The sequence below is a fragment of the Vulpes lagopus genome, chromosome 3 (genome assembly GCF_018345385.1).
Source record: "Vulpes lagopus strain Blue_001 chromosome 3, ASM1834538v1, whole genome shotgun sequence".
In the NCBI taxonomy this organism is placed as follows: Eukaryota; Metazoa; Chordata; class Mammalia; order Carnivora; family Canidae; genus Vulpes; species Vulpes lagopus.
The window spans coordinates 156317202-156340002 of NC_054826.1; the positions used below are offsets into that span (position 1 = coordinate 156317202).

General features: G+C 36.7%; 1 pseudogene; it reads right to left on the reverse strand.

Moving 5' to 3' along the window:
* Positions 1-430: 430 nt before the first annotated feature.
* Positions 431-1534, reverse strand: LOC121487164 (annotated as a pseudogene).
* Between the last annotated feature and the right edge of the window lie 21267 nt (positions 1535-22801).

Below are 22801 nucleotides of genomic sequence, written 5' to 3' on the forward strand. Positions count from 1 at the left end.
TTTATTAAATTTATTGTCCAGGCGTCAAATAAGGTTCTTGATTTACCCGCAGAAGTTGAAACGGAATTGTAAGCCAGCCTCATGCTTATTAACTACTATTTACACTGAAAATATCTTTTGTAAAAACATTCATAATTCAGAGCATGGGTTACATTGATGTAGCATCTTTAGGTACGTGGTATTTCAAAGTATATACATTTTACCTAAAAAAGTAATCAAGTGAGAAGATGAGGAGTGTGAGGGGGTATAGATGAAACAAAATTAGCAGAATATTGGTAATGTATTAAAGCAGGGTCATGAGTATGTAAAGGTTTGTTATATTATTGTTTAGTGTATATATGCTTAAAATATCCACACATATATATGAAATTTATTTATTTATTATTGATTTATTTATTTTGATTTGCTTGCTTTTCCTTCAGCTAGGGCTTTATTTGTCAGAAGGGCGTGATGCTTGACCTCCCAATTTGGCTGGTAATTTACTGATAAGATTCATAACCTTTGGGTTGCTCTGATATTTTAACATGTTTGCTGGGTTCTGGGCTACATCCTGGAAGGCCACCATAACTTCTGGATCCTACAGAGCTGCAAGAACCTCTGGGTCACTAAGAATTTCATTAAACCCAGGCATTCCTGCCATTCCAGTCACCCCCCCCCTGCCAACCCAGGCATCCCCCCAGGAAAGCCACCTGGGAAAGAGCCATACTGAGCTCCTGGTTGTCATCTGGCTTCTTCCTCCCTCTGGGCTCTCATGTTCTTCCCAAGCCTTCTCAACCCTTTCTATTCTTTCTTTGATCTCTTGCTCCTCACGTTTTGTTCATAGTTTCTCCGATGTTCAACAATTTTCTGGGCCCTCGGTTGAATTTCTTTCAGCATTACACTAGCATCTTCATCATAATCCAGTTTACAAGCAAGGGCAAAATCATATGCTGCTCCTTCCCAATGACCCAGAAGTCTGTGTGCTTTCCCTCACAACTTCTAAGGCTGAGCTGAATCAGGATTTATTTCAATAGCTCTGACACAGTCTCAAGTGGCACCATTTGGCTTCTGTAATTTGATGAAGACACTGGCTCTCTTGGCATACAGAATGGCCAAGCACGGATTCAGTTGGATGGCATCTGTGAGCAAGTCAATGGCTTTCTGTAGGCCACCATCATTTAGGGCATCAATGGCAGCCACTCTTTTATCATTTGCCTGATCCATCATTTCCTCGGTTATCTCTACATTTTCACCTCCCGTTTCTTGAGGGGCATCAGTATCTGGTTGAATCACACCTTCATTGTCAATTTCTAGATCACTTTCCTCACTTGATGGTTCATCGGTCTTCATGTTTTCCTCCACCTTCTTACTACCTGTTTTTTCTTCCTTGATAATTGTCTTTTGATTTAGTTTTATGAACAGCAAGTGGTATTTTACCCCCCATGCTCTCCACCCACTCTTTCAGGAAGTGCATTTCCTCAATGTGGAGAATGCTCGGATCCTGCTGACACACTTTCAAGAAGGCCCGAAGCTTGCTCACTTTGTGGGGATCCATGGTCCAGAGGCGGTGGCAGGTGGCAGGCGGCAGGCGGTTGATGTTGGGGCCCAATTCCAGGCGTGGGTACTAGCTCAGCGTGACCATGTGAAGGGGGCTATATATAACTTTATATTGTATTCCTATTGCCCTATGATGTTAAGAAAGAACTCAAACTAATTTGTCACCATAGTGTCACATGCTCTTTCACCTCATGAAAAGAAAGACAGGTTTATCAGGAGAGAGAAGATCAGGAATGAAGAGAGTCAACAGAGAGCTCGTGAATCTCCATATTCTTCTGTGGTAAGGAAGAGAGACTCCTCCACTTCCCAATTTGAATCATAGGGGGAGAACTTGAAGTGTTTTGGTATCACAGAGACCAGTGATTGACACAGGACTGCAAAAAGCTAAGGGAGAGAAGGTTGTGGTATTTGCAAGTGATGACAAATGCTTGGCAAGTGAAAGCCAACTGGACATATGCAGAAAGGGTACAAATTTCCTAGGATACTGTAGAGACCAAGGAAGATGGGCACAAGTGAGGAATCTTGAAAACCCCCAACCAAGACTGTCCTCAGCATGACGAGTCTGTGTGATATATATAGTTAGAGAAAGGGCTGATGAAGTGATATGTAGCAAGGGACTATGTCGCTTAGTTGAGCAGGCGTTGAGAAGCCCTCCAAAGGAGAAAAGTAGGGCTGATGCCTGGGGGGGAAAAGATGAATAAAAGTTTCCCTAGAGGAAAACATTTACATTTGGGAATTGGTCACTCCAAGAATTGCTTTTTCAGGTTACATCAACACCCACTATAAAAGATTGCCCTTGTTGGACCAAGAAAATGCCCAATCAGGAAAAGCAGGAGAGAAGAAAGAGGGAAGAAAGCAATTCCCTTCTCCACTATTGTTTTTCTTAATCCGGTTGAGGCCTGAGCTGTAAGGATAGGGGATCTGGGTAAGGGTTGGGGGTTGAGCAAAGGAGGAAGGGAGAATTTAAACCTGAAGTGAGTCCGGTGATTCATGACAATTCTGTAATGCAGGGCTTCCAGTATTGCAAAATATCAATAGAGAGCCAGAACTATGAGGGCACAGACCTGAAAAGGGTAGAAAAACCCTTCAATTTTCCTCCATTACTTGTCCTACAAGTATTTTTTTTCTCCCAGAAAGAGTTATGACATTTTGAGACTTGTGGAGGAATAAATAATCATGTCAAGAAAAGAAATTTGGAAGAACGATGCATGGATATAGAAGGAAGACCCAACTTAATTGTTTACAGTGATGACCATAATGAGTCGTTTCCTCATTTCTTCTCATCACAGTTTCAGTGACTGGGATAAATAACCTCCCAAATTAAATTCCGGAAAAAAAAAAAAAAAAGAGGAAAAAGAAAGAAAAAGAGGGAGAGAGAAGAAAAAGAAAGCCACAAGCTTACAAAACAAACTCCGTCACCAAAGTGATCTTCATATCCCATCTGCTCCGGATAACAGATTCTCAGAAATTCTTTTTTTTTTTTTTAGAGAGAAAATAAGGATAAAAGTAATAATTTTGAGGTATGACTTTTGGTGTTATTGAGGTTATGGAAATGTGGAAAGTGGATGCTGAATTGTTAGAGCTAGTAAAAAAGCTTCTTCTGTAATACAGTCTTCAAAAAAATTAAACTAAAAGGAGCCAAGAAAAATGAGAGCACATGGTAGTAACATTGAAAATAAAATATGAAATCTTAGGTTATATACAACATGTTTCAGTATATTTTAACTGAATGGATCAATCATTATCACATGTCAGTCATTAAGTGATTATCAAACTTCCTCTGTAATGGATTTCTTGACTAGCTAAACCATTAAAAATAGAAGTCACCATCAAGCCACAGGGAAAAAAAAATGAGACACTGAAATTTTGACATTAAACTAGATTGGATTATCTAAAGACTGAAAATGGGACTGTCTGGCAATAGATTAAATTTATATGCAAAATTGGGCATCTGCTGTAGATGTCATTAGTGGGGAAGGTCAGGCTCAGGGGGCTTTAGATGCTATTGATACTAGTTCATTTGTAAGCCAGATGTGCTCACATATTTATTAAGATCTCAGCAAAGAACTTTGTAGAAAATAAAACATTTTAAAACTGATCAAGGAATATGTTAATGATTAGAGAATCAATTATTCAATTATTTTTCATTATTAATTGCAAATAATAACATGTAGGGGAGGACAATTATGAAAAAACGTGGTCTCTGCCTTCAAGAGACTTGCAATTAGCAATCTAAGATGAGCAAACAGATGATCCTAATTCAAAGCAGACATTTGCAAGTGTTCATATATGATCAAATTTAATTGCACAGCTATCCTCTCCGGGGACAAATATATAATTGAGTTCCCATCAGAAATATGGACTTACAGTTTTTTACAAAGTGAAACACGAAGGTAGCCTTTTTTTTTTTCTTTTTTTGCCATTACCTAACTACTTTTTTTTTTTTTTTTTTTTGTAATATATAAGGATGACAAGCAGCTCCGAGTCACCTGCAGGTTCTAGTTGGTTAGTAGTAGCTGCCTGCAAGAGCGGCCCAACATGAGCCTAGGATCATCTAGAAGGAATGTCGGATCCATCACAAATCCCTGAGAGGGAGGCAGAGGCACAACCACTATCTCCCATCTTTGACCCAGTTACAGGACACAGGCACACTTCCCTGAGTTTTCTGAAATAGAGGCCACATTCCGATGTGAAACAGGTGATTACAACCACAACATTTCCACATTAATGGCTTAGGTGGCTAAGGTTGCTGGAGTCCACATGTCAGAAAAAACAAAACAACCTTTTTTTGGTAACAGATATACGGATATCTGAAAATTTGAAAACTGTCATTATATGGCATCCTGGAAATTATTTTTAAACTTACCACAGATTTACTGAGTGACTGACTAAAACTATCTTAATACTGCCAAACAAACATCTTCATGGAAGATCTGGAACCAGAGTATAAGTGGTCTATCATGCATGGCTAACATAGTCTAAAACTGCTATTTACAATTTTCTTCATTTTTTTGTATCTTATGAACTGAATTTATATGCTACGTGTAAACTTCTTTAAATGTACTCCTTAAGCATATTTAAACATTAATACAATTACGGTCAAATGTTTTTTTAAAACTCTTTTTTATGTTAATAAATGATGTAGCTTGGATTTTCTCACACTTTTCAGAAGTTAAAAAAAGTCACTTGTAACTAAAATGAGACAAAATTAATTTTTGTCTTTTCATTCTCTTGAAGTTCTTTGAGAAATTAAAATTCCGTAAGAAGTAGACAATGAAAAAAAATGAAAAAAAGTAGACAATGAAGATTAAGTTCAAAAGATAAATTCAAGTTTCTCTAACTATATTTTAATAGAATCACATAAAACTCTTAAGCAATAATATAAATGCAGCCAGATTATCTGAGTTCTAATCCTAATCCTAACTCATATCTGAGTTCTAATGCCATTTCCTAGGTGAGGGACCTTAGGCATGTTACTTATCCTCTCCTAGCTTCGTTTCCTTGGCTGTAAAATGTAGATATTAACACCTCATTGACTTGTATGGGGGAAACACGGTTATTATATCCAAGGTGTATAGACTCAGCGCCTGGTACGTAATAGGGGCTCTATTAAGGCTAACTATTATTATTAAAATCTATCCTAGGAGAATAACACACACATACACATACACATACTTGATAATGAGGTGAAAAATCACCTAATCTCCAGCAAGTATAAAAGTCTTGAGAAAAGGAAAAAAAAAACCCTAATTTAATATTTTACCACTTAAGGATACACATTGCTATTACACTTTTTTGGTGCCAAAATAGTTACAAAGTAGGTGGGACAGGCATGCGTGAATATGGCTGTGGGCTAGGTAGTCCAAGTAGAATGCAAATACCAGGTAATGCAATTATGTTTTAAATACATTTTTATATCATTGATTTTGTCTGATAATTTAATTATGGGTACTATTTATTGAAAACGTTTGCATCTTGTTCTAGACATCTGTCTCTGTTGTGCACTTCATTACACCGCTGTGACACACTGCACTAATCACAAGTAACTGATTATGACATTTTCAGGCCGATTCTGTTTCTGGCGATGGTGGCAAAAGCTCTGTTCTGGGTTCTGTGCTTAGATAACACTGTACCTGGAAAACATGATTTTGTTGCAGTAATAGACCAACGTGAGCAATGGGAACTGATGATGTTAAGCGGTCTCTACTTTCTGGCTTCTTTAGCATTGGTCCTAAAAGCAGTGTAGGGTATGCATGGGAGCATGGACTCTGGGATCAGGAGGTTAGAGCCTTGGGTTAGAATATCAGAAAGGAAGACAGAACATGAAGACTCCTAACTCTGGGAAACGAACTAAGGGTGGTGGAAGGGGAGGAGGGCGGGGGGTGGGGGTGAATGGGTGGCAGGCACTGAGGGGGGCACTTGACGGGATGAGCAGTGGGTGTTGTTCTGTATGTTGGCAAATTGAACACCAATAAAAAATAAATTTATTATTAAAAAAAAAAGAATTTCAGGCTCCCCTCTGTCATCTTAATAGGGTGAAGTACTGAACCTATATAAGACTCCTTTTGCTTATCTGACTGATGGTCAAAGGGGAGTCAGTACAGCAACGTGCTATGCACTAAGAAAGAACTACCTGGTTTCCTTCTTTTATGACAGCCCTCGGAAACGATTCCTGCTCAGATAGATCATTCAACATGATCAAATGGGCTCGGACTGCTTCACTGAAACTGAAGTGGAGAACTAAAGTAATCCTTGTAATTCAAGCAGAGAAAACACTTAGTCTCAACTATTTAAATATTTCAGGCAAAAGAGTGTCTTGGGCCTGAATTATGAGTGGCTGCCCTGTGCTCCACTTTACTCACATGGGTAAACACAGCCCAAGTGTGCAGCAGCGATTTTAATGAGCTCAGTCAGGCTAAACCCTAATGTAATGGTTGCAGGATGAAAAGCCAATAGCATTTTAACTCCAAGCCAATGCATTGAGGGTACTGAAAAATCACCTGGGAAAGATCAGTAGAACAATTACATGGACAGAGAAATGCTACTAATTGCTAATGATCAGTGAAAATACATGTAGATGCCTGGGATGTTACTGTACAGGTGTGGGATTCCATTTGACATTTGTCTTAGATTTAATGTCTGACATTTGTGTAACTTCCAATTAAAACAGAATAATGATAATTAGATAAGAAAGAATGTGTTGGTTAAGCTCTGAAATTTTACTACATTCCTACGTACAATAAACTGCACTACTTTGACATTTAAAATTTTTTTTATTATTCTGGCTCTATGAAACATGTATCAACAGAAACTAATGAACTTTATTATATTCCTAATATTTTTAAGAATGATAGCCTAGGCAAAATATGAATACATATATTAATAGTCCTAATTTTTAAAGCCATCCGGGAGACTAATGTGCAGCCGATATGCGCTAATATGGGCTTTACTGAATTTCCAACCCTGGTGTCTGTTCTGTGGCCTTCTTTGTACCATCCACATTCACTACCACTGCTCATTGGTTGGTGTCTACATGGTACCAATCGGTAAAATTTCAAGTGTCACTCAGTTTCACGAGTATCACAAAGAATCTCTCTGCTGGTATTTACACCCTGAATTAAGAGTTTGGTAATAGTTTAAAATATGAAGCTCAAAAACTCTTCTTATGTGAAAAAAATAATTGGTGAGTAATAATAAGATGAACTCTTATTCAAATGAGAATTTTTAAGTATTATTGATTAATTACTGCTTTGGCTTTGTTTTCTAAACATGTCATTTAATTAAGTATCCAAACATTTCAAATCAAAGAAACTCTCACAGTATCCATACAATGTGGTTAAATGGTCAAGTTATTTAACCTTGATTTCTTAATCCAATTTAGATTGTATGAATACAAACAACCGCAATGCAAACTTATACATCTCAATTCCTCTGGTTCACTTTTATTTATAATTAGCATATTTTTCTCATAAATTTCATTTTCTCTGATTTTTATTGTGTACATTCATGTATATATTACTATGTATGTATGCATGATTTTTCTTATGTATGTTACATTCGGGAAATCTTACCGATTTACACTGAAAAAAATAGGAAGGAGGTACTAATTTGATCTATTAACTCTGAAACACATTTTAGGTGGTAAACATCTCTTTTTGAAAACTGTCTTTGAAAAAATAACGTCTCTCAGGTCCCAATGGAAATACCATTCCATTACCATTTGAAGGTAATTTATTTCCAATCTGGGTTTATGTGTAAAAATCAGCTAACATGCTTCTAAAACACATCAGAGAATTTTACTGACTCATACCAGATAAGCGGTTGAGAAAGAAGAAAATACAATTTGGTGGTGTTTTGAAGTAAGACTCTATGTCATCTTAGCAGAAAGGGAGCTACTCTTAGATTTAGAAATGAGAAATAAGAAGCATTCAAGACCCAAGTGGACTAGTGAAAGTATATAAGCACATTTAACCTGTAGTTTCCACTGGTGACTGCTAAGCTTAGTTATGGGTCTACTTTTTTAAAGATGAGAAAAATGTCTATGGGATGATTTTGGGAAGGGGTGTAAACACACTAAAATTTAAAAAGCCATTTATTTAAAAAGCTTATGTTCTAAGCAATATGCGATACATTTTTTGCTCCTTAACTTATGTTATCCTATAAAGTAGATATTTTTAGTCCCATTTTACAGATAGGAGGAAGGTAAATTGCTTGCCCAAGGTCAAGCAGTTATAAATGGCCAGAACAATATATGTTTGAGGTCTGTCTGGCTTCAAAGCACATACTCACTAGTTGTTAGGGGATAAACCCTATAGATAGCATCAGAGCCCACAAATTAAAGGTTCAGTCTCATAAAACTGCCTCCCACATCAGATGCCGATCGAAAGTACTAGATCCCCATTGAAAGTACTAGATTCCCCAGGTTACCCACAGTTCTGTCTGATTTAGCTACAAATTGCAGTTGCCATGTCTGCCTCCTAGGGGTCTGTTAATTTTTTAAAGAGTCTCATAGAACTTGGAGGAACAGTTATCAGTTTTTACAGAATATGAAAAAATATACAGAATGACCAGATTAAAAGAGACTCAAGGCAAGGTCTGGAGGTCCCAAAAGTCAGAGCTTCTACCCCTGTGGATATGTTCATCAACCTGCAAGTTTTCCAAAACTCAAACTATTGGAATTTTTCTGGAGGTTTTCTCACATAGGCACAATCAGTTATTTTCTCCACTTTTAGCCCTCTCCTCTTGGGAGATTGGGGAGTGAGGCTAGAGATTCCAAGCTTCTAATCATGGCTTGAGTTTTCTGGTGACCAGCCCCATCCAGGAGCCATCCAGGAGCCCACCCAGAGTCATCTCATTAGAGCAAAAGATGTCTTTAGGGCTCTCATCACTTAGGAAACCACAAGCATTTTAGGAACTTTATGCCAAGAACCAGGGTCAGAGATCAAGACATCGCTTCTCTATTACCTCCCACTGGTATAATGCTTTGAGCAGTGAGAATGTCACTTACTATCATTTTTCTACAAGTAATACTATTCATAAACATCCTCTGTTTTTTTAAATTGTTTTTCTGTTTTGTTTTGTCTTTTTTTTTTTTTTTGGTATGAAACATACAAGGCATTTTCCTATAAAGAAATTCAAGAAGGAAAGAGATTAATCTGGAGACAGAATATGTAAAGAATCTAAAGAATTTCAAGTGCAATAAGATAATTAAAATTTCCATTGCAGATAATAAGGAGTAGGATATATTGATTTTATATTGAAATTAATATGTTGATTTCATTTTCTATATGATCCAAAAATGCCCCCAGAACTCATTTAAGCCATTTTTCCTGGGTCCAACTTGATTTCTTCCTCCTTCCTTCTTGCAGATTAAATTGACTAAATCGAAGTATCTTAACCTTGGCACTACTGATATTTTGAACCAGTTAATGTTTTGACTGTGTGAGCCACATCTCTGGCTTCTACCAATTAGATACCAGTATCATTGCCCATCCCCTCTGCCAGTTGTGACAAACAGAAATGTCTCCAGAATTGCCAAAAGTTCCCAAGGGGGCAAATTTGTCAATGTTGAAAATGATTGGATTTGTTCAACAATAAAAAATTTATCATTCTTTCATTCTGAATCACTTTTTAAAAAAAAAATTTTATTTATTTACTCATGAGAGACACAGAGTGAGAGAGGTAGAGACACAGGCAGAGAGAGAATCAGGCTCCATATAAGGAGTCCGATGTGGGACTCGAACCCTTTACCCTGGGGTCACGCCCTGAGCCAAAGGCAGACGCTCAACTGGTGAGCCACCCAGGTGTCCCTCTGACTCACTTTGACTGAACAATGAAAATATATGGAATTAAACTTTGCTTCCCCATGATGAACATTAACTGTAAAGTACATATAAGACACAAAATGTATATTTTTTAACACATGCAAGAATTACTCCCAGTTGTTTGTGTTTTTTATGGCTTTCTTATTCCAACTCTTTCCTGTAAATGTCTGAAAATTCAAGTACTTGAAGAATAGAGAAACAGGAAAATTTTGAGTGAGCAAATGGAGCAGGATATAACGAGTAAGCTAATATGCAAATCTTTTGATAACCAATGCTGGTAAAATGTCACCCAAAATATAATTCTTATTCATAATAATTTGTTTTATTGGGGTCTGGTAAGTGCAGAAAACTGAATATAGACACAGTTCTAAAATTATTGACAGATCACTAATTATATTACCAGGGTCTATCTTTCTGTAGAGTTATAATGGTATTTTCCATAGTCTTTGTATTTAAAAAAACAGATACGTTCGGGACAATGTGATATGATAAGTGACATTCTTTCTGACGAAATTGCTTTGAATTAAACTTATATTTGCTCCAGAATGAGAGCACCTCAGGTAATAAACATCAAACAACAACAACATCAATAACAACAGACATGCCTCACATCCACCCTTTTCCTCTTTGCCATGTTAAACATGTTTATTCCCACACATCTCAGCACATTCATCTCTTGCTCTGATTTTTCAGGGAGAGCAATGAGTTTAATTCAAGCATTGTAAACAGCTTTGAGGACCTGAATTTTTGTCTATACTCTCTACTCTACCATTCGTATTTTTTAACTCAGTCATTTTCCTTTGTAATCCCAAATTAAAGAAAATGAACCTTAGAAGTTACAAAAAATCAAAAGGAAACATTGAGTCTTCTTAAAGCCACTATAGAGGGAAAAATATTAACAGAACATATTTTTTGTATTTTTTTCTGAATATTCAAAGCAATGGTTTTAGATTAATATGTGCCATACACTATGACATATTTGTAAATAGTCTACTTTCTCTGCCTCCTTCAAGTGAAGCAAAAAGCCTTTTAGAATGATGCCATTCACTAACTCTGGAGCATATATTTATTGGAATTAGCTTTATTCTAACTATGATTGAAAGTGAAATGTCACTACTATTCCCAATATTTATAAAATCTACCATCTCTTATTAAAATGTCCAAAGATTTACATAAGTTTTCATACATTCACGTGTATACACCATAATCAGAAAGAAACTATTTCCTAGTTGATCACTCTCATCTCTATTCCAAAAGAGGTCATTCTGTGCAGGTCACTAAGCTTTCACTGTCTTTCAGTGAATCTCTTCTTTACATTTTAACGTAATGTGTTTTGCAGAGAAGAATGCAAGGCAATCCAATATATACATAAAATCGTAGAGGGAAAAAGTACAGCATGTGCGTGTGTGTGTGTGTGTGTGTGTGTGTGACTGAGTATGTATATGTACGTGTATGAGAGATAAGTAAGAAAGACAGGCAAATGGAGAGGGGATGCCCTTTTACTTTGCTGGTAGGTGGATTTGAAAGATGCCACATCAAACACGTTGGCCTTTTTGGTTGTCACTGAAAGCTTACATCCAGAATATGATGATCCAGCTCTAGGAGGGTTGATGAGTTATCCCTAAAATTGTGATGACCACTGAGGATATATCATGGAAGCAACAACTACTGTTTGCATAAAAAAAAAAAAATCATTTCCAGTCTTCTGCTCCATTGTAGTCCTAGGGACTTGCATATTTGACTAGACCTTCCTAGATTTGGACAGTTGAAATGTTCAGGAAATAACTCAATTTTAGCTGAAGAATTTTTGTGTGGTAATAACAGCTACCATGTATTTAGGACTTACTACCTGTACTCAGTGCTACCTGCACTCTTTCCAACAATCCAGTTAATTACAGATAAATATATTTATTTTATATGTGAAAAAATTCCTGTAGTTCAGAGAAGATAATAATTTATCCAAGATCACTCACCTAGTGAGTAACAGAGGTGTAACACTAACCCAGGCTTTTCTGAGTCCAAAATTTGTGCTCTACAAATATTATACCAAAACCTGTAGAGGAGATATCAGTAACTGTTCAGGATATTTTTTTTTTTTTTTTTTATATTTATGATAGGCACACAGTGAGAGAGAGAGGCAGAGACATAGGCAGAGGGAGAAGCAGGCTCCATGCACCGGGAGCCCGACGTGGGATTCGATCCCGGGTCTCCAGGATCGCGCCCTGGGCCAAAGGCAGGCGCTAAACGCTGCGCCACCCAGGGATCCCCAGGATATTTTCTTAAATATCTTTTCGTTTATCTGTAACTTTGGGAATTGGTATGAGAAAACAACAACAATAAGAATACCTAAAAATCTACCATGTGCCAGACTTTTCTGAGTGACTTTTATACATAAACTTATCCTCCCCAAAATCTTTTGAGTAGGTCCTGTTTTGAGCCCCATCTTAAAGATAAGAAAGCTGACAAAAAGAAAAGTAAGAATAGTAGGAATTTGTAACCTTCAAAATAGAAGCAGAAATTTGCACTGATGTCATCAGTATTCTATGTTTGAGTCTGATTTGGCTAAAATATGTCATGAAACAAAACATAATATACTGCCAGTAGAGTAACCATGTCTACCTTAGCAAGGCAAAGTAGTAGTTAGAGGCAATAGTGAAATCCCCTTGCTCTACTAGAACCTTGGGAAGACATTAAGCTAATGCAAAATAGGAGTCTCTATTTCAGTTCTAATGTGATTGCAGTGGGAGCAGGTTTTCTTTGGTGGGTAGGAGGTGGGAGTGGAGGAGAGGAGGAGTAAAACATAAAAAAGTCTGAGTTCTGTGGTTCCAGTTCCATTTGTCATGTTAGATGCCTGTCCTGTCATACAGACCTACAAGTCTGCCTCCCCATGAGACAAGAGAGGCGAAGATCTGAGGGGCTCCAGGTCAACAATTCCAGGTCCATGTAACCTTGAGAAGAATAATCTTATGATCATGAGGATCTTAATACTCACCTCGAAGAAGGGAGCAGGGCTAGTGCTGGGTAACCGAAGCCATTTCTATCTTTCATTTTCTCTAGGTAACCAAGGGATGGATGGGTCTCTTTACATTGCATACATGCCAGGTGTTAAAAAGCACTGAATTACTTGAATGATGTGAATGAATTAGGCAGACATGGGATATAAATCACAAAAGTTATCCTAGAAATCGTTCTACAATAGAATATAAATGTCAGGACTAAAACTAGAGAAAATAGCAGATGCTCTTCAGTCCAATGATTTTAAAAGGGTAGGTAAATATTGGTAGGGCCCAGCGGCTAGTCATCAAGACAGAGCCGAATTTCTTTTTCTTCTTTTCTTTAACTTTTCTTTTAATTTTAAACAAGGATCTAGGAGTTATCGCTAGTTAGCCAAAAAGTCACTGGAGTCATCACCAGTTAGCAAACTGACTCACCAAGTTCTAATTTACAAGCTAGTTGTTGGAATGGGAAAAGAGGGTAAGGAAAAAAAAAAAATAGGCCAGAAGTGAAAAACAGACAAGAACCTGAAAGTTATGAACTTCAGAGTAACTTCAGGATAAGGTAGATTATTCCAAATGCAAACAAACAAAGACAACAACAACAACAAAATCCCTACGTCCCATCCATGAATTATTCTCAGCATCTTTGGTCCTGACCTGTCTTCCAGGATGAATTTATTCCATCTTTAGGACCCCTTCTGGCCACACTGAACCCTGGGCCCTCCCACAGACATTAGTTATTATTAAAGCAGGGCAGAGATCAAATGTCCACGCAAGAGAACCAGGACTCATCCGTCTCATGCTTTAAAATCCTCCCCCGTTTCTTACCCTCTGACTTCCCCAGACTCTAATCTCACTTGTTCTCACCAGCAACTTATTTCACATTTCAAATCTGCCTAGGGCGATGATATCTACTCTCTTCTGAGTCCTGCATCAAGCCCCAGAATGCAATGGGGTTTCTTCCTTCCCACCCGTCTTTCCTTCCTATGTAATAAGACACGATTTCCATAAAGACAGAGACTACTTCGAGGCGTGCAACAAATACATTGACTGAATGTATTCAGTCATGTGTTCGGGAAATAACTTTTTGCACACTCAAGCCCTCTGTGCTTTACTTTTTTCCCTCCATATGTAAAGGGATATAATTGAGGTTACCCAGGCTTATGGTGAAAATTAATTGAGATAAAATAAACACAGCACTTCACACAGGGCAATCATTATGGAAGTTTGCCATCAGATAATTATCACTAAGCAGTCAAATGGATACTGAGATCCCAAACGCAGCCCATCATCTTGCTAGGGTCCCATTTCTCACCCTCCTTGATCTGTCACGCAGGACAGAAAGGTGACGTGCAGGACCTGAGGAAAGCAGGTTGAGTGAGGGTCCTAATATCTAGTTCCTGTATAGTAAGAAAGCACCTTTGTCACCGAGATAGGATTTTGTCTGTTTGCTTGACTCTTTGGCCACAAGCTCAGAGGGTGAACACAGCATCTGTGAATTTGCAAGAAGCCATCCCAGCGTGCTCTGCCTGGAGGAACTGGTAATTTAGAACACCTGGCTCAGGTGAAGGGCAGCTATATGTGCAGAGCAAGGCAGCTGTTTCCAGCAGGCAGCCCCCCAATGTCGGTAACAGGAAGTTGGGCCTAGTTGAACTATTCCTGAAGAGCTATTCCTGTAATGTGCCCCGTCCTCCTGACCACTTCATGTGGCCCTGCATCTGACCATTATTTTCCTCTGAATTTGTGGTTCGGGCTGTGTGTAAAGCTGGTACAAGACAGGAGAATTCTCACTCCGCAAATTCATTGTTTCAGTGCTGACAACGGAGACACAAGACATCATGGTTTTGTTTTTGTTTGTTGTTTGTTTTTGTTTTTTTCACTCTGGCTCAGAGATCCCTACAGGATTTTGGATTAAGACCCCCTTCCTGAAATTGGTGGCAATTCTTTTGCTTGTCCTGATTACAGTGAACCCACCTCTCCTTTGCTTCCCTATTGGATCCAAGCCCCTGCTCTGGTTCATCCCTGTAATATTGAACTGGAGCAACTCACCTGCTCCATCTTATGCTACACGGACAAAAATTTTAAAATATTACCTTGCAGTGTATGATACCTGTGCTATCATATAATTGCGGCCGAGTAATTTAATTAATGGACACATCAAGAAATCACAGAAAGGATGTAAGGGAAAGAAAGTGAGTGTAAACAATATAAGTAATTTGGCCATTTACCAGATTAAAATGTTTGTATTCTATTGGTGGTTAACCTGGAATTTATAATTGCATAGCAACTTGATTTTTCGCTTAGCGGAGATATTGGCACTTGGAAATGTCACTAAAATCCCCCAAAATGTATCCACGTAAGAAAACCTGAGAGGATGGAGATAAATTTTTTACCATGTAAGTGATGGGAAATTCTAAAAAAAGCGAAGCAAAAAGAGTGACCTTCGACCAGCGTCTTTGTCTGACTGAGGAGTTCTTAAGTGTGAAAATAACTTCTGCATCTCCTTCTAAATGCTTTCATATTGAGGATGAGGTGCCTCTGAGTGGAGAAAGAGTTTAAAGTCTCAGGCCTCTGATAGAGAAAGCTTTCCCCCATCTTGAGAGCTTAACCTTAGGAGCAGGATGCTATAACCCTGTGCCTCATAAAACATAAGCGCTAAATGTAGTGCTAGCTGGGTTTGGAAAGACTCACGTCCCCCCCCCCTTCCAAGGATTTAGTCTAAAATGGAGTCCAAATTATATCTTCAGCAATCGTAGGAAATGGAAGAGAGAAAGGCTATTTGACGTGATCCTTTGAGTGAGATAGAAACAAATCTCTTCTTTCAAACTGCATTAACTCATGTCAAGTACCCAGAATCCGTTTAATAAATTGCTTTTTTTTTCTAGTGACCAGAAAGAGTTAAGACACTTCTACATGGCAAGCAGTTCTTGACCTTCTGGGAGGCAGGATGTGAGATGGGTGATTAAGGGAAATACGAAGGCCAGGAGTTAATAAAGGGGGGGGGGTGATTATCCAGCAAATTCCGGTTATGAATCCCACCTTGTAAGATGTACTTATTAAAACAATAACAGACACACGGATAACCACACGAAGGGATCTGGAAACATAAAACAAGAGTGAGAGTAATTATGAAAAATAAAGTGATATCATGAACTCTAGCGAAATCCACACACGTGCATTTCCATTACAGTACAGTTGGAAGTTATGCACACTCCTTTCTTTGATCTTCCCCCCAGCCCCTCCCCCACAGTACCCCTTCCACTCCTTTGAAATCTTATAGAGGTCAAAGGATACCTGGAGACTCTTCCTGTCTTGGGAGGAATAAGGAGAGGTCACTGATGGTCGACTCTGTGGACACAACCAAGATAGTGATTCTACCCTTTGGTGATCTTCCTCTTTCCTAATATACCTGAAATGACTAACTGTGATGACATTGAATTACATTTTGAATACATCAAGTCCTTTCTACAAACCCATCTTCTTCATATGGAAAATAAAAAAAAAAAAAACACATACACAACTAAGCCTTTGTCCAAAGCAATCTACAAAATAGTGATAAACTATATTATAATATATGTCCATAATATTCGTTTTTCATCCCAATTAACCTAGGTAAATTTTATGTAATATATAAGCCAAATTAAAGAGAATAACCATTATTGTATTCAGCTAAGTTAGGCTTTTGTGGTATCATCGATATCTCAAGACAGGAAATTTACATTATGATTAAATATAGTTTAGTAACAATAATCATTAATATTGTTACTATAACATATTTATGCTTTGGTAAAAATATTTATTGAGACATTTCATTCCAAGGATTTCACAAAGTGTTAAATATGGAACTATATCTTCATCTGTATTAATGTACGATTTCTACCAAATGAGACTAATGGATGCTATTGAACACCTACTGCCTAGTTTCTGGCAGAGAGCACATGTTCAATAATCATAGCTTTTTCATAGGACATTTATTGGTAAGAATTAATCTTTCTTTTATTCCTTCATAGTACATAATATAATTTTCTCATATTAGTCAATTTCATACAGGTCTATTACAATTCTAAAATTTGGATGATCCTTGAGGGGAAGTGCCACTTGTATCATTCAAAAAAATCTTTCTAATCTTCAGAAAGATAATCATGCACAGGTTAAGTTTTTTTTTTTTTTTTAATGATACTTGAATTGAGTAAAGGACTCATCGAGCAAATTTCAGATGCCTAAAGTTTCAGCATTTTTAGCCATCGTATACCTGGAAGATATCTACTGGACCAATATTACCTAATTGATTGATTAGAAAATATCCAAACCCTCTTAAGAGACATTGGAGTAAAATGATGTGCAAAGTTATTAACTATAATCCAAAAGTATAGTTTTATTTCTGGGTAGGTAAAATTTGCAAACAAAACCACAACTCCTTTTCCTCTGGAGTTGTATTTCTTAGAAATGTCATATCTAATATCTTTTAAAATTTAGCTTTAGCTAATTTTCAAAATGTGGCTTAAATATTCACATTGTCCCAACCATGGAACTCTATATCAGTGTTTGTTTTGAAGAGATAGAGGGGTGGGGATTGAAGAACTCAGCGAGTTATTGTTATTATCACAATTGTTCTTTTTCTTTTTCTGAATGTGAGCAAGGTAATAGCATGCATTTCCACCCCAGTAGTTATCAAAAGTCCATTCTAAAATTGGGGACTATGAAGGCACTGCACTATGGAGGGCTGCATCAGGTCCTTTGTTTTTATATCTTTACAAGATGATCTAAATATGTTAATTACTATGTTTGTATGTTAATCTACCTATCCATTCACTCCCTTTACTATGCCTTTAAGGAGTCTTGGGGACCATTTTATGTCCTTAAGTGAGCCTCTGAATATTTGATTTGTTCAGCACTGGCCCTGTAAACTGTCACCACGTTGTATAGTAGTATTAGTGAAGTATATTCCACTGTGGGGCCGTTCTGAGCTCTCCAGTAAATACTGTGGATTATTTAAGCCATTTTTATATATTACACAGATTTGTGCATTTTTATGGTGGCTATACATATTTATAAGTTTTTAAAAGAATCATTTTGTTTACTTGTACGGTTCAAGTTTATTGGGAAATATATATTTATGAATGTTTTAAAGCATGTTATAGATTATATGAATACTCATTTAGTTACACTTAGCCCCAAACTCTTGAAAATTTCTTTGCCCCCAATCTTTGTGCATTTTATTTATGATAACTACTTTGCCAAGATCACTTTGAACATTTTCTCTTTTCAAATAACAATAATAAGAATCGCTGGGGGATAATTTATATTTTGTTTTTAGAAATCATTTGGGAACTTTCTTAAAGCACATAGGATAGTGATAAAATAATTTCTAATTAGAAGTAATTCAAAACTACTGGAAGGCAGGAACTTCTAAGATGTTCTGCTACTCTTTAAAACATAAGCAGAATGCTGAGCTTCATTCGGTCACACGAGTATTTATCCTGTGCCTACTTTGCTGCAGCTCACTGCGCCAGACAAATATGGGGATACAAAACTGTAAATGATATTCATCCTCCTCCTGTTGTTTGCATTGAAATATCATTAAAAGTATCTATTAACATCATTCCTATCATTGTAACATTACAACATGTGTTAAGTTACGACACCTATGAATGCTCTCTTATTTGATGAGATTTCATTATGATTTGGCAAGGTCTAGAGGAATGTGCCCCTCTGGTTAACCTATTTTTTCTCTTCTTCATAGCCAAAATTTTAAATGGGTTCACATTACCCATTATTTTCATTACCTGACCTCCCATTTACAAGTCAACATACTATTATCTAAGTTCCACTTAGCACTTTATCAAAACAACTTCAACTAACATTTCCAGGATTCTAGGTTCCTTAAACCAATGGACATTTGCCATCTCCCATCTGCCTCAGTATGTTAGCAGACTTGATACAACCTCTTGAAACATTATCTTCCTTGGCTTCTAACACATCACTTTATCCAGTTTTTTGTTTCTTTTCTCTAAATGCTAATACTGTTTCTTTTGTATTTTTGCCCTATACTCCCAACAGATGAAATAGTTGGAATTTATGCAACTATTTGGCTTAGCCCAATGTAAGTCCATTTAGTTTTTCATCATCATTGTCTCCTTCGTTTCTATGACTCAATATCAAATCAAACAGTAGATCAAGAAAGAACTGAGTATTATCCCCACCATCATACCACCTCAAAATTGGTCATCTTCCTAATTTTTTACCCTGGGAAATTGCACCATCATCCACCCGGTTCATTCAGAAATCTATGAGCCAACGGATACATGAAAAAAAACTCAACATTACCCACCAACAGGAAAATACAAATCCAAACTACAATGAGATATCATCTCACACCAGTCAAAATGGCTAAAATTAACAACACAGGAAACAACAGATGTTGGCGAGGATGCAGAGAAAGGGGGATGCTCTTCTGCTGTTGGTGGGAATGCAGCCTGGTACAGCCACTCCAGAAAATAGTATGGAGGTTCTTTAAGAAGGTAAAAATAGAACTAACCTATGATCCAGCAATTGCACTACTAGTTATCTACTCAAAATACACAAAAATACTAATTTGAAGGGATACATATACTCTAATGTTTATAGCAGTATTATGAACAATAGCCAAATTATGGAAACAGCCCAAGTATCCATTGATAGATGAATGGATAAAGAAGGTATATATAGATAGAGATATAGAGATATATATATTTACATACACACACACACACACACACACACACATACACTGGAATACTACTTAACTATAAGAAAAAAATGAAATCTTACCACTTGCAATGGCATGGATAGAGCTAGAAAATATTATTTAAACTAAAAAAAAAAGCGAGTCAGAGAAAGAGAAATACGTATTATTTCAGTCATATGTGAAATTTAAGAAACAAAACTAATGAGCAGTTCGTGGGGAAAAAAAGGAAGAAAGAGAGAAGCAAACCAAGAAACAAACTCTTAACTATAGAGAACACATTGATGGTTACTAGAAGGGCAGGGGGATAGGGGAATAGGTGAAATAAGTGATGAGAGTTAAGGAGGCCACTTGTGATGAGCACTGCGTGTTGTATGGGAATGTTGAATCACTCAATTTTACACCAGAATCTAATATTACACTACATGTTAACTAACTGGAATTAAAATAAAAACTTAAAGAAAAAAGAAATATATGAGCCTTTATTATCACCTCACTCTCCCTCACTCTCATTTCTAATTCATCTCCAAATCCTAAAATGTATTGTCTCTAAATAGTAGAATATCTCTAAATTGACCACTTCCCCCCATCTTCAGTGTTGCCATCTTAATAAACGCTACCACTCTCTCTCGTCGTGACTACGGGAATGCTCCTCTGTGTCATCTCCCCATATCCCATCTTCCAAACTCTCTCAATTTTAGACAACGTAATCTTTCCAAAAAACATTCTGAACATGTGTCAATTCCATGTATTTACACTGTTCCTCACTTTCCACAGAGAATTAAAACTTTCCAGATACTTTCTGATGACCTTTGGATAAAGATCAAAATCTTTAACCCAACCCACAAAGCAGAACTTGGTCTTTATTTCTGTCTTCAATGTCATCTCACAAACTACTCCCCTTCCTTGTCGGTTATCTCCTGGAGCATCACCCCCTGGAGGAGGCCATGTTTCTTCTCACTGCAGGGCTTTTGTGTCTACCTCTCATTGTGTTCTAAATGACCTTCATAATTTCCTTTCCCTGGTTACATTTTTCCTACAGATGACTCTTCCTGAAGGCATACTCTAGAATAAGCTTCTTTGTTAAATATCCTCAGAGAGTTGTGTTCCTTTTCCTCAGGCCATTATTTCAGTTTGCCTGATTGTGTTTGGATCCTGGCTCTGTCCCTGATTTACTGTGTGATCATGAGCAAGTTACTTAACCTCTTTTGTCCAAGTTTTCTCTGTTCCAACATTCCAACATAGATATTGATAATACCATCTTTTTCACCACCATGTTGCAGGGATTAAATAAGATAATATATTTAAAAGTGCCTGATACACAATAAGTTGGATATATTTATATTAGTTCTTATTTGCTTTCACATTCATTACTGTCATTATTTGATCAACATCTCCCTCTCTAAGTAGGTATGTAAGTTACATGAAATAAGAATCACATTATATTCCTTACAAATGATGATTTTTGGTGCGTAAGGATCACTCAATAGATTGGTCAAATGAATGGATTAAAAGAACTACTAATGATAGTAATAACATAAATAGAGTCAAAATGGAAAAATGAAATGGTCGTTACTGTACATAATCTGGGAACATGCATATGCTGCTTTTAAATATACACGTATGCGCATGTTACACACATATGTACAAATACATAAACACGTGTTTGATGTATAAACATCAAATCTAAGAGAAAGTCTTAGATATATTTTCACAAAATTCAGAAGCAAGACAAAACTACCCACTATCAATTAGATCACTTGCCATATTTTTGAAAGTTCTTGATGATGTACTTTGCAAAGGAAATTGGAAAAAAAAATGAGGAAAGCAAATAAATCATTATTTGTTGATGATACGCTTTTTCCTAAAACTAACCATGATTTTCACCTTGAAACAATTATAATATACAGAAATATCTTCAATCCAAGATGCAAAGTCTTTCTATACATTAGTGCTTTCAAATTTGAGAATATTCCAAATGATTTCATAATCAGAAAGTGCCTTAAAATTATGTGTAAGGGATGCCTGGGTGGCTCAGTCAGTTAAGCAGCCGCCTTTGGTTTTGGTCATGGTCTCAGGGTCCCGAGATGGAGTCTGGGCTCCCTGCTTAGTGGGAAGCCTGCATCCTCCCCTTCCTCTGCCAACCTTCCATCCCCTTGCCGCCACTCACACTTTCTCTCTCTCACTCTGCTCTTTCTCTCAAATAAATAAAATATTTTTTTAAATTATGTGAAATTATGATGCAATAGAGTTTTTCTTTTCTCATTTTAAGTGTTTCTCAAAAATAGTTATCAACCTATAATGCACTCTAAAAAGCATAATGTCTTAAGTATAGGATATATGATTGTTTTGTAAAATAACTGATTACAAAACAAATCATATTCAATAATTTTCATCTATGTCAAGAATAACCAGCTAACAAATAGGGAAAAAAACCCAAATCCAATTTCCAATAATTCAATTATGTATAACAAAGTAGTATAAAATTGACAAAAAAATGGTATATGACAAGTGTTATAGAAAACCACACGTCTTTACACAGGAGCAAAAATATTTTACTGAACGAGATGTCTTATAAAAATCCTGGTTAAAGTAAAAAAAGAAGAAATTTTTAAAATTCAGGATGTCTTGAGTAAACCAGTTAATATTATGGCTTCAGGAAAAGATTCAATAGAAATCTTCTCTCAATTTCATATCTCATTGCATATTCTTACATATAATCATCCCCTAGAATTATAGCTTGTGCTTAGTTTCTCATTTTTTTTTCTGAGTTTCTCAAAGATTATGTGCTTACAATTCGAAATATATATATACTCAGAGAAAGAGGGAGAGTGTCGCAGGGGGGGATGAGTCAGGGAATAATGAGAGGAGAATTCACTGTAACACTTATAAGGTCATTTGTGTGTGTGTGCAAATGCAAATTCTTAGGCCCCGTCCTAGCACCTTATACATCTTAAGTTTTTCTGTTTTTTTTTTTTTTTTTAAACTTAATTTAATCATCTTACATCTAGTGAACCAGCTCTCTGGGAAGCCGACAAAAAGTTTCAAGAAATTAGTCTAGATGGGTACATAGATTTGTGTTCCCTCATTTTTAAGTTAATTTAATGCATCGTGTGAGCCTAAAGGGATTTCTAGCACGATCTAAACATATCATTATTCTATAAACTTATAGATGTTCGTATAAACTATGCTAATTAAAGTCATTTGATATTGATGAGATT